At 32.5% G+C, this 14581-nt stretch overlaps 1 protein-coding gene across 1 annotated transcript in view; it reads right to left on the bottom strand.

The window, feature by feature from the left end:
* The window catches only part of LOC123697301 (Down syndrome cell adhesion molecule-like protein Dscam2), a 131168-nt gene that overhangs the window by 85206 nt on the left and 31381 nt on the right, over positions 1-14581 (bottom strand). The window lies entirely within an intron of this gene.

Raw genomic sequence — 14581 nt, 5'->3', positions numbered from 1 at the left:
TACTTGAACAGATTCAAGCTGAAGGAGAATCCGTCGTGTCTATGTCAGCCCGGAGTAGACGGTTCCTCACCTGTTACTCGAGTGCCCAATTTTTGCAAGCAATAGATATGCTATTGAGCAAAAATTGGGCATGGCGATGACGGGTGAGAATCTGCCTTCCGCCCTGGGGGACAAGTGTAGGGATACTTTCTTTAAATATTGTAAATATATTGTAGAAGTAGTCAATAAACGAAACAATGGCGTGTGATGTGATTCTGTGATATTAGTATTAGGATAGTTTCAACTTTTGTAGCATTTATTTTATTTACCCAGTATTTTAATATTTTTGACTTTGTATTTGTAATATTTTTAATTTAGTAATAATTCTATTTTTAATTCATTATGTGGCTGAAAATTGTGTTTTGTAAAAAAAAAAAAAAAAAAAAAAAAAAAAAAAAAAAAAAAAAAAAAAAAAAAAAAAAAAAAAAAAAAAAAAAAATACTCTAAATTTTCCTGATTGCGATTTCAATCTACACGTATACTTGTTCGCTCTATTATATAACTAAACAATAAAAATTTGTGCTTAAGATTTATAATCACGCTAATTCCATAATAATATTATTGCATAAATATCTTAGAAATTAATTTATGGACAGGCTTTGGTCAAATGTTCTCTCAAAGGGACTTCGTTATGATGACAGCTTTGGTTTATAATTTTAAGGGCCAGTTGTTAAGTTAGAATATAATTTTGAATTATATTAAATCAAAATTAATAGCTAAGCTTTTTTTATCTCTTGCAATTTTTAAGCTATTGCATAGCTTCTATCGCGGGCCTTGAGCGCGGGGACGGAATCCAGAAATTCCGTAACGAAAAAACCTCACGCTCCCCACTCCGACGGGCACGGAGGTGTGGCTTGAAGGCATAGCATGCAATAGCTTTACCGCGGCAGTCCCCGAGTGCCACACGTCTTTTTTTTACCATCGTCTTGGTAAAAAACGTGTGTCAAACACGTGAAGATACATTTAAAGTATCGTAGAGTCGTATAGAAACAAAAGTTCTTGCGACATTTTGTAATTTTCACAAAAAATAATGTATTTGTAATGAATATTATGTTTCCCGTACAATCTTGCGAAATGGAAAGCAAAAGAAACTAAGGAACCTTAACAAAGTTTAACTAGCTTTTAATCATGTGTAGTATCAGCTTTATGACCTGAATACAACACAGCCACATTGTTGTTCCGCGTTATTTTATTTAAAAACTGGTTGAACAGTGCGACAACGCAAAAGTATCTCTTTCTGCCTCATGTTGCAGACAGCTCAAATTGGAAGGGACGCGGTCAAGGGGCTTTTACGTTGTTTGAGATGTACTCTGCGTATATTATATTCTTTGCTTTGCTGTAAGTGAAGCCTTTTTGTTGGTTAAATGCTTAGTTAGAATGTGGAACAATGATATTTATTATTATGATGTAAATAGATTTCAATGCAATCGTTACTACTGCTTTTAAGAATTTCTTTGTTAACTATGAAATCTTGTATCTTCTAATATATAAAAATCAATGCCACTTTTCGTTGTAATTCCATAACTCGAGAACGGCTGAACCGATTTCGATAATTCTTTTTTTATTATATTCCTTGAAGTACGAGGATGGTTCTTATGTAGAGAAAACGTAAACATGTACCACGGGCGAAGCCGGGGCGGACCGCTAGTAATATATAAAAATCAATGCCACTTTTCGTTGTAATTCCATAACTCGAGAACGGCTGAACCGATTTCGATAATTATTTTTTTATTATATTCCTTGAAGTACGAGGATGGTTCTTATGTAGAGAAAACGTAAACATGTACCACGGGCGAAGCCGGGGCGGACCGCTAGTTGTATATAAAATGAACCCCAAAATGTGTTGGTAAGCGCATAACTTGAGAACGGCTTAACCGATTTCGTTAATTCTTTTTTTATAATGTTCCTTGAAGTTCGAAGATGGTTCTTATGTAGAGAAAACGTGAATATGTACCACGGGCGAAGCCGGGGCGGACCGCTAGTACTAAATAAAAACTGCCAAGGATTATGCGCTAACGGTAAGCTAACGGTAAGCGCTTGACAACAATCATTTATTTATATATAAATATATTCGCACCACACAATATTTAAAGCCTACAGATATAAAACCGGAATAAAATATAACCCAAATAGGACATCATTAAAACGTGCATAGGTTATTGATAGCGTCCCTAACGACGCTCTTAATGCAATATTATGAAGTCTGACGCATCCTCGTAATGAGAAACAGCCGCAGGCTTCACATAATGATATAAGGATATACAGATATATGTGGACTAATTAACCGACGTGTTTGTAACATGTCCTCAGCTTTAGAAGCTGCTATTTTGAATTCAGCACACTAATGACATACTTGTGTGATAACTTTTGAAGATTTTAGTAATTTTTTATTATTTTGTTGTTTTTTACTTAAATTTAATGTACTTACGAGTACCTATATTATATTATTTTAATTAATATTTATTTTTTTGAGTATCATTATTTATATAAAATAATTACAACACTCGATATAAAAGAAACAATTCATATGGAAATCTAAATCTATTAAGCTAACATCTTTTGAGACCACTTGGAGCAATAGAAAGCCAACTTTATTCGATAAAATCTCACTTCACTACTTCCGTTAAATTTGATAAAAACCGCTTTACGAACCACTACTTTTAAACGTCGTAAAAAATGCTGAAGTATTTTTTTTTTAACTTAATAGAGCTTTATGTAATTCAAGAATAAAATGAGAAATTTTAAAATACTTTATGTGCCATACGCGTTATTCGCATAAAAAAATAAAAATGTATTACAGATAGAGTTTAAACATGATTAAAGCTTGGAAACATTATCTCCGCACAAAATATTGTGACAAACCGCGCGTTAATATCACAAAATGATTACGCAATTACTGCTGTATTTTCAACTAGGTTCAAAATATGATATGTACAGTGTACACTCGGTCATACTGCCCTTGGCTACGTGCTCTTTGCTATTTTTACAAAATTTAAAACATTTCCCTACAAGCTACTGAGTTTTAAAATAAATAAACATTTACTATACTTTACCATCTTGTCAGTGTGATATTTGACTTTGAACTAAAAATACATCTTGATTAATTAACTCCTCGGTAGAAGCGACATTCTTTTCCGCAGCAGTTTAAGTAAAAAATTACTATTCATAAGCTCTTGAAAAGTTTACATGAATATAAAAGATTTTTGTTTCCGTTTGACTTGTATTGTCTTCAGTGAATATAGTTTAAATTTTTTTAAAGCAGTGAAAAATAGGTGTTACAAATTTCTCTTAAAAATATCGTATAGTATCGCTCTTATGCTAAATACTTAATAGTAGACTAACTCAAAAACAATATGGTAAAATTTTTTGACGTTATGGGCTCTTGAATAGATGAAACACTGTAAATAGATGAAAGAAAATATGACAGAGCTTAAAAAAATCAATTTCATTCACAACCCTAATCATTCTAAACTTATAAACCTACATATACACCTACTTAATAATGATTGTATGCAAGATCCTAAGTTACCGGTAAACTGACTTGGAAATGTTTAAAGAGATTATCTTGTGGATACAGCTGCCGGCTCGCACGGGTATCGCCTTATCTTGCCACGGAAAAATGGATTTATAAAAATTAGAGACATCATGTTGTTGATATGTAATACGAGTTGAAAAGCTTGATATTACTCGGATTAAGTTGATATTACTAACTGATATAATGTAATTTTTCATAAAGCTTATTAACAGCCGATAACAATAGTTTTGATACAGCCAATACAAAAAGAAATGTTGTGTGGTTTTATGAAACCACGGTAAAAGTGAAACTTTTTTTCACACTATAGACATTTAACTAAAAATTATCGTATTTGTACGAATTATCGTACGTATCGTGCGTCACGCGACATGCGCTACACAGACCAAAAAGTTTGAGACGATGTAATAAAAGTTTCACTTTAGAAACAAGGAGTTATTTTACTGCAGTAAAAAATACTAAACTGTACCAATATCTGTCATATTATTGTTCATCTAATATCAGAGGCTTATCAGAGGCTAATCGCTACAAGTTTTTATTATAATTGTTTCGTATTTTAATTAATTGAAAGCCAATAGTATTTTAACATTTCAAAATATTATATTACATGATATAATCACAAAACTTATAAATAGGCAAATAGGCGGTCGCAGAGTATGGAGGGCTTCATTGTGAATATTGTAGTGAGCGGTTTGGACAGGTCGCTCCAGTAATCTATTCAGTTTGGAACAACATATTTTATCCCAACCTTACAATCTAACAAGAGATTTCCGTATTTTATTGTATGTATATCACATCACATGGAAACAAGATAACAGAGATTCGAAATAGATATTATTTAGAACTCTTTATAATTTTTGTGAATATATTAATGGAAAGATATTATGTTCACAAACGCGTCCTTAACAAAATATCGAATGCAATAAATAATTACAAATAAATTAAATACACAATATTTTGATAAAAATTTCTCAGATTTTTTTTTTGACATCGAATACATCTAACTGCACACATACATTTTTCGTATTTTTATCATATAACGGTATCTACTAAATCTAAAAAACTCAAAATATAATTTTCCTGAAAATGATTTTCAAAAGTTCCATGTACATCTTATTATATATAAATCTCGTGTCACAATGTTTGTCCTCAATGGACTCCTAAACCACTTAACCGATTATAATAAAATTCGCACACCATGTGCAGTTCGATCCAACTTGATAGATAGGATAGTTTAAACATGTAGGTACCACGGGCGAAGCCGGGGCGAACCACTAGTAATATTATATATATTTTTTGGTAGAATCTTTAAAGTTCATTTTACATTCAAAGCCTCATATTATAACAGTGATATGAGTAATGTGAGTATGACTCGTTCGAATTTCTTCCAACGTAGAGATTAAAATGGCTTTTGCTTTGATAAATTCTCATTTATGAATAACTAACTTGTTTGGATATTATTAAAAGCTTATACATATATCATTTTTTCTACAATACACGCGTTGCTTAATTAGTAGATATTAAATACGTTAAGCGCTTTATATGATCAGATTTAAGGTAAAATGAATGATACTTGATACAGATTATTCACGTCTCGTTATTGCGTTTAGATTATGGATAACATTATATTGTTTACCTGTATTAAATGTTAATAACTATTATTAATAAAACGGTAAAGAAGCAATGAAAACTAACAACAGCTTCTCGTACTACATCATATAACATGTATATTCCGTTCTCCACATAAAGGGAATTCAATAAAGAGGGACAACATAAACTCCCTTTGTCTATTACCTTGAGCCACGACAATAAATTCATTAAAATTGAATTTCCCATCCACTGCGGAGTGCCTACAACATTCAACAGCTCATGAATATTGCTACGTGCAAGCTACGGCAGCTACGACCTGCTACGACCGCTACGACAGTAGCGCGTAGACACATTCACGATTCATTTTCTTTCTTTGTATTTTTGTTTTGCATTACTATCACGTCAAAATAAAGAAAAACTTCCAATATGGGATGTCATGTCTCCTGATACACTGCAATATAGTATAGAGTAGATACGTATTGTTATACGTAGGATAGCGTTATATGGTGATTGCAATACTGCTATTTTGTGATTATTCGACTGTAGTTCATTGTTTCTTCTTATTTTAGGGAAATCACAAAAATTTAATAAAAAATATTTTAAGGATGGAATATTACCTCATACGTTCAAGCTAGAATATTGGCTTACAAAGTTATAATGGTATTATGAATAGCATAGCTTACTATCTAGCCCCAAACTATGTACACATAAAGCTTGTTAAACCTGCACAGTATACACATGTAGCCCTACGTAACCGATGTAGAGCGATATTGGACGTTGCGAGCGATACCATCTAGCTTGTAACTTTGAAACCGAATTAATCAATACTGCACTAGAATGTAATGCCGAAATTTGAGATGATGCGTCTTAAATAGTAGATTGCATATTTAGAAAATTTGTAAATGGGCGATTTATAACAAACTTTTAGGAGTTATCATTAGGAAAGTTGATTATCACCAAAAAGTTTGGGAGATTTGAGGGTCATGACATTATACTGTAACGGTACCATAATTTCAGGTTATGAATTGTTATTTCTTAGTATGATTACTTCTATTGCTTGATTTTAGAACGAGAAATTTTGCCTCCAGCATAAAGGACCTTAAAATCTATTTTAAAAATTCATCTTTGATGTTCATACGTGGATGGATGGAGATGCACATCCATTACCAACAGTCCATATCAGCCCTTGCAAAAGTACTGCACAGACTATAATCGATCGAGTACAGGTTTGTAAATCACGAACAATACCTTGAAAAATACAAATCTTCAATATCAGAAGCAGACGGTCCATTCTCTCGTGCACAATAGCGCAATACGTTCATACATGCATTGAAACGAATACTGCGGGTTGGATATTTTAACCCAGTCATCAACCTCAGCAATTTGCAGAGCCATAAAAAAGTGTATACGGGATTCTGGCTCTAATTAAAGCACGGTGAGAGGTGAGAATCCCGTGTCGTGTGTGTGTGACGCTCATCAGTCATTACATGTACCTACCTAATTGCTTTTCGCCGCGATGTCCACGCCGGTGCGTAATGTTCATTTAAAAGTTAATTTGAGTTTTAATATGGCCAGAAATATGGTTTGAAGATTGAAACACTGATACAGTTTGTGTTTAAATGTTAATTAGATGGTGTGTAACCTAATTTGTATAAAATATTCAAATTATAGCAAATATTTTATGTAAAAAATTTAAAGTTGAAATTGGATTAAAGAAAGGTTTTAAAACTTCAACAAACAATGGTTCCTAGGCCCTAGCGCTATCTTATTAGCCTTTATTATATTTATTTAATCTACGTACCCAATCAAGGAGTATATTTTTGAAGTCTGTAAAACATTACAGAAATGTTAATAAAATCCAAAGTTACTTAGTTTCCTTAGAGCGAGAGCTCGCTAACTGGGACAGAAGTTTCCATTAGAGGAACTTTACGGCGGTTAAAGCGGGGGACATCGGCTAGACATTGATTTAATACCACTTTATGCTTAATGAGATTCAATTTTGCGCATGCCCCTAATAGAATCAAATTTTTTACAAATTACTCCGTTAAGATATCGCCTAAAAATTTTTATAGAAAAAAATGTATTTTTGTGATAAAATTTGTTTATAGTTTAGTACTATTTTTGTAATTATTGTAATTATTCCAAAAAAAAGCAAACTCTCATTATGAAAAAAAAAAACAATAACAGTCACTAACAAAATCAGTATTAAAAGTGTAATAACTTTTTCAAACACGTCTCTTACTGAAAACATTTTAATAATGCTTAAATATAATGTTTGACTCAATGTAACGGCACATAACTTTATTGTTATTACTTTTTATTAACTACGTTTTCAATAAACCTAGTTTTGACATCAAAGCTTACTCTGTCAGTGTGCCTATCAACCAAGATATAATTAAACAGTTAAGCTGTCTATATACAAACGTGTTGAACGCGACACTACAAACAAATTAGCTGGTTCCACGCAGCTTTGGTCTTTACCAAAGCTAAGGAACCAGCTAATTTGTTTCAGTTGTTTAATCCTTCAAGAAGAGTAATTTTACATTTTTCAAAAAAAAAGTCGTTGATATACTGCTCCGCCACTGATTGATTACACTGATATTACTGAATTAAAGAAGTGATAACTGCGTTAAAAACAACCGACTTCAAACTTACCATTCCAAAATTTACAAATTACAGACAAAAATGCTCATAAAATAAAAAATAGTTTGGAAAATCCAAAAGTGCACGCCTCATAATCTCATCCTTTACAATAAAATTGATTATTTATAAAGAGTACGTGACTATAAATATAAAAATGAAATAAAATAAAACATTTGGAAAAGTAAAGAAAGCGGTACCGTAATAATTGAGCTATTTTTCTTGTGGCCCCACCTAGATGTGAAACTGCGCAGGTGTAAGGGACTGACTACCAACTTATTTTTTTAAACCTTGGCTTATAGTATAAAGAATCGAGTTTATAATGGTGAATTTTGAGTACACTATTAAAAAAAAAAAAGTCGATATTTTTTTTGTTTATTTAATAACAATTAAACCACATCGAATCAGACCCTGAAAAATGAAAGGGTTCTATTCCTGAGCATACTCAAGCGTAAGAGAAAAAAAAAGACTCGATTAGTTAAGTATTTCGGTCGCTATCGTGTTAACAAGAAAAAGGATCCGCACATACAGACACACGGACGTCCAAGACAGAACTTTTTTAAACTGTTTTTTAACTAGTTTAAATAACAAAAATGACATCAAAAATATCATGAACGTTAAAAATAGTGTTTTTTCTTAATATGTGTGTGTATGTATTATCTTACAAGTGCAATGTATGATACATCAAGACATTTTAAGTTTGAAAAATCAGATGTTTTGCGCGAAGTGACAGTAGTACCCACCTCAACGCTTCGCTTATGAGGCGTGCAATACTGGGCCTCTCCGAATAAAATGTATAGGACCAATTTGACACCATCCCGCATCGAACAAAAAAAGAATCACGTAGATTATCTATACCTAGTTTATCATAATATTAAAATATCAGAACATATTTGTAAGCCCAAATTTTTTTCCACTGATATCGCAAATAATTCAAGAAAGTCCTCACAATTAAATTGATTCCTTAAAGTGAAAATATTGAATCAAATAAAAGTCGTCACGTCCGAACCGCCAGTACATGGAAATCGGAGTTCAGAGAATTCTCGAACTAAATATTTATGACAGTCAAGTATTTTCAATTGTCGTCAACTCTAAGTGGAAATCGAGGGAAAATTTAATTGAACTGACACGTACTTCTTGAGCTAGTTTACATGATACGATTTTTTATCGGTTTCTCAAAAATAAAAATAAATTTTGTAAACATTATTTGTTATGTAAGGAAAAACATGGTTAAAATTACGATTTTTAAACGAACTTATAATAATTACTTATACGTATTTATTAAATCACCCGTTTCATAGAAACTCTGTGTCCCTAAAAATGAAAAATTCATCTCTCCGTCAATAACGGTACGCTGCTTTATTACTTATGAAGAAATTATTATCATTTTCATAATTTAGTTGATGTATTTTTACAGTTAAAAATCTATCGTATAAATTTACAATAATTTATCTTTCTGTCTGAATGATGTTTACATTAAAACGATTTGATTGTAATGGAAATGTTTATATTTGTTTACACGATCACAATTACGCAAAAATATTGACGTGCATGAAACATGTTTGTACATTCAAGTTTCACGTATTTATGCGCCATATTTAATTTACCGAGATTAATTTCATGCAAAATCAATAAAACAGGATCAAAATTAAAAATGATCTGACATAACTGTATAAGAAGCGAATATTTGTGAATAATTCCGTTGTCTGTAAATACGTTAATAATTTCGTCCAAGATGGCGGCCCGTCAAGACAATGGGAGTGATCTCCGATTTAATATTAAATATTTGATTTGGATCATCTCCACGCTACAAGCTATGAATAAAATTAATTTCTAGCTTAATAATAATCAAGAAGTGGTAGCTATTTATTATGGTTTGAAACAATTCTGCGTCATCACATTGTTTTGTCGTCACTATATTAATTTAAATTTTGTTCTTTGCTTTATTTGAGCATTATATAAATTTTAAAAAGTGAAATCAGTTTAACCTTACAGGCTAAGAGTTCATTTCCACAAAAAAAATATTGCAGATCTTTGATTTTTAGAGATCTACAGCAAATAGTAATCAGCAGTAACAACTTTGCTCTAACCACATTCCTATACTCTACATTATTTTTCGTGTAATCAAACAGAATCTCTTACTATCAAAAAATAATCTCAAAATAAACACACGAAGTCAACATTCCAGTCTATAGAATCACTAGTATTCAGCTGACTCTAAAATTCCAGAAGCCAGTTTTTTAATCAAAACTCGTAAACACAAAGCCGTTACAACGTAGGTACATTTTCAGCCAAATTAAGCGCACTTGATTGAGCGACAACAAAGCAATACAAATTTGCTACAAATTATAAAGTTCATAACACAAACACTCAGACAATCTACAAACTCAACTCCCTTTATATTATTACTATTTACATGTTTCTGACAGTACGCTTAGCCCATCGCGGTCCGGCCACACTGGGCTTTGTTAATATGAGTATAAACATTTAGAACTGTGCGGCTGTTACATTAATCTCAGAAGTTTAATTTGTCTAGATATTTGTCTATGCATCATTTCTAAAGGCTAAATTACGGTCCTTATTTGTATTTCAGTGTTATTTACAAATGTACTAAATTATTCGGTGTCCAATGAGAGATATATACTGATAATTCGAGCTCTTTTTAACCGACTTCAAAAAAAAGGAGGAGGTTATCAATTCGGCCGGTATATATTTTTTTTTTTTTTTTTTTTTTATGTATGTACACCGATTACTCCGAGGTTTCTGAACCGATTTACGTGATTCTTTTTTTGTTCGATGCGGGATGGTGTCGAATTGGTCCCATAAAAATTTTATTCGGCTAGGCCTAGTAGTTTTTATTTTATGAGCATTTTTGTCTGTACTCGATGACTTAATTTCAATGTAGCAAGTAACTTTGATTCACTTCCCGGTAACCGATTGAGCTGAAATTTTGTATACGAATGTAAATTGGATAGCGATGAAACATTATCATGACATGGAGCTGATCTGATGATGGAATTGGAAGGTGGCCATAGGAACTCAGTAATATATTGACTCAACTTTATCGAGTTTGGGCTCGTTTGATTCGTGTTGAAAAATACACTAAAAAGTATTAAATAAAAATAACTGCGTTAAAAACAACCGACTTCAAAAACGGAAAAGTAAGAAATAAAAAAGATTTGATATTATTAATTACTACATATTATTTTTATGTGCTATTTATTAAATAGGTTTGAAGTCGGTGCCAAACACTAAGCACTTAGTATTAAGCCCATGCACCGACATCAAACCTTTTTAGTAAATAGCACATAAAAATAATATTATGTAGTAATTAATAATATCAAATCTTTTTTATTTCTTACTTTTCCGTTTTTGAAGTCGGTTGTTTTTAACGCAGTTATTTTTATCTTTGAGACAAAACGGCTAGTAGCTAGTCTAACCATAATGACTCTCTTTATTGTTTTTACACAATTGTATGAAAAAAAAAACGACGGGTTGCACTCCGGGAGTGCCGGCAGAAGTGAAAACTTGATTATTAACGTTGAGCATGTTTGATATTTTGGAATGGTATCCGTCTTACGCTTTTTCGATCAGGTCACGTGTCCTGACGCGAGTTTAAGATTTTATACCCGTTACAGAAAAAGTGCTCAACGCCGCTAAAGAAGTTTTCACTTCAAAAACTGTTATGTTATTCGAGTACATATCTATGTGTATCGGTGTATGATGTTGGCACGTGTAGCATTAACGGCTTGAAGGAATTTATATTGAGCGGCGCCGTTAGCTACGTTTGACAGATATGTCGCTAAAGGATATAGCTTCGCCATATCAATTCATATAATTTGAATTCATTATACAATACTTTTAAGTTGACAATCGTTTACGAACACGAGTGTCCTGTACAATTATAGTATTTGTTTTACAAAGCTATATAATATAGTATTGAAGATAGATCACAAGTGAGGGTATACAACAGCAGCGGTCTCACGTCACAGGGAGGGGCCACCGCTGCCGGCCATTATTCTGGCAGCCCGATCGCTCCAGCCTAGCTTATATTTACTTTAATATTCTGCAATTTCCTGCCTGCCTGTGTACGGAAATTCAGCTACAAAATATAAGGCGTATTTTTTAACCGACTTCAAAAAAAGGAGGATGTTATCAATTCGACTGTATTTTTTTTGTATATTTGTTACGCGATTACTCCGGCAATTATAAACCGATTTGAATAATTCTTTTTTTATTTGGTGGGTCATACGTCAGAGGCGGTCTCATTGACACCAGGTCAGAATCTGATGATGGGATCCTGGGGAAATCGAGGGAAACCCTCAAATTTTGTAGGCATACACACTGTTTATCAGAAATTATCTTATTATATGTAGATTTTTGCATCTAATGGTCACCATCTGATGTTGCTGAGCTGATGATGAATGGTAGGGGTATGGGATCTCTGTAACAAAATTATGTAATACCATCGAATTTGAATGTGATTCTACTTTTCAATTTAAATTTGTACATATAGAGTCTTGAAGTCGGTTTTTGTTTTTTTTTTTTTTCTAAAAATTATATTATTAAATCTATATTTATATAGAGGTCGTGGTTATATTGGCTTCTATTTGTTACTTATAGAGAGTGGGATTGTAATAATTAAATGTAAAACCTATGTTAATAAAATATAGCATTCCACCCGCGGTTTCACGTTCTTTTCCTAAAACTTAATAAATTAATATACACTAAAACACACTCTATCTATTAAAACGATGCATCAAAATCCGTCGCGTAGTTTTAAAGATTTAAGCTTACATAGGGACGGACAGACAGCAACAGCGACTTTGTTTTATACATATAAGTAATCACTACATATATATGTAGTGATTACTTAATGCTTACAACAAATAACAATTAAGAACTCTGTTAAGGCAAAGTTACAAAAAATACTTAATGATAGCATTCACGATGTTCTTATAAAATTATTGTTACGTTAGACAATGCAAATCAATTATTATCATCTGTTTTATTACGTGCAACAATTCTATTCTACCTGTATTAAATTTAAGTATCAAGCTGTGTAGAAATTTTCGTAACAAAAATCCGTGGGTTTACGCTAACCATATATTTATTGTGAAAACAAGATCATAAGTCACTCAGCCGCGCCGCTCCTCACCGCTCGACATGCAAAGCCTGCACATTACGTATTCATAGGAATCCCCGAGTGATGCTCTAATGTCAAATATCTTGTAAACGTTTCGTATTATTTTTATTCGTCTCTGAAATTTTATTGTGCACACTTTGAATATATATTTTGAGGAACTATATCATATTCTTAACATATCAAATATGATCCTTTCAGATAATCGAGATTTAAAACATGACATCTCTATGTTTATAATAATGAAAAACGAATAACGAATATTTTAAATAAAATAGTCCTTTCACATTTCAATTACAAAGTTAAGTATTCTAATTTATAATAATTAGTCTGATCTGATAGATCAGTTCCACAAAATAACCCTACTAAAAATTAACATACCAAATTTTGACGTCTACGAATGAACTAAGCCCACCCTACAATCCTACAAACTCACGTTAAAACCGCATCAAACGAAGGGCAAAAATTCACTTAAAACTACAAAATTCATTGGCAAAATTAAATCGAGTCACGCGTCGCACTCGCACCGCGTGACGGCCCGGCCTCATCCCTCCTGATTGGATTACTGGAGCAATGGAATTATGTCTCCCATTAAAGTATCGAAACACCGGAAGATTATTTATTAATTACGTTACTGGCTTTGCTAATTGCATATCCAATTTTATTCCATTATCCAGCCAGAGATCGAACTTTATACTTTTAACCCTTAATTTGGTATAGTCCGGTGTGACGGACACTTATTTAAAATAAATCCTGTCAAGTTTTTATTTCATGTTCATCGATTTTTAATCGATTAAATATTTATTTATACCATAAACAAATAGTAAAAAATTAAGCAATGATTGTGACAACATTGCATATGTCAGTTGGGACGCAAAATGTCTGCGAAAAGGCGGCCACCTGTTTTCCTCAAGGTATTTATAATTATTTTTCTTATTTTTTGTCGAAAAACGAATTGAATTTTATATTTATTTATTAGATCATAAACATATCAATCATTATTTACAAAAACATACACACTTTATTACATTTTTATGGTGTTTATTTGTAACCGAAATGTTTTGTCCGTCACAGCGGACATTGCTAATTGTATAGAAAAGTACCACTTTATTACTATGTCCGCTGCGGCGGACACCGTCAAAATATGTGTGTGTGAGTTTGGATTTTTTTTCATTGCCAAAAGCCTAATCGCGCAAGTACAATTATTGATTTAGTGCCGAATGAATATACACCTATCCCATGCTAGCGAAATATCAGATTCGGAAACTCAATTGCATGAAGCACGTACTAATTCTTCCACCACCCTGTTTCCTCCTGCACCATCTGCACCATCTTCCCTTGCTAACGTAACAATAGATACATCCGTCGATGAAAAATTACACTCCGAAGATTCTGATAGACCTGCTGATGACCAGATTCTTTCGTGCGTGAAATTGGCGAGTCCATTTTTGAAAATGTTCAGTCCCTATCTGCTATTCCTTGATTGCTTGCAACGCCTATAACACCAATAGCTTCTTGATTAGCACCCCGAAAAATAAGCTCTAGGAAACCACCTACACTCAAAGCCAAAAGACCAAAAAAACAAAAAAATTCAGCTGACTTACAATTATTGGAGAGTAACTCAATTCCGTCACCAA

The sequence above is a fragment of the Colias croceus genome, chromosome 1 (genome assembly GCF_905220415.1).
Source record: "Colias croceus chromosome 1, ilColCroc2.1".
NCBI classification, from domain to species: domain Eukaryota; kingdom Metazoa; phylum Arthropoda; class Insecta; order Lepidoptera; family Pieridae; genus Colias; species Colias croceus.
Note: the sequence above shows the minus strand (reverse complement) of the source record. Positions and strands in the feature narration are given on the sequence as shown.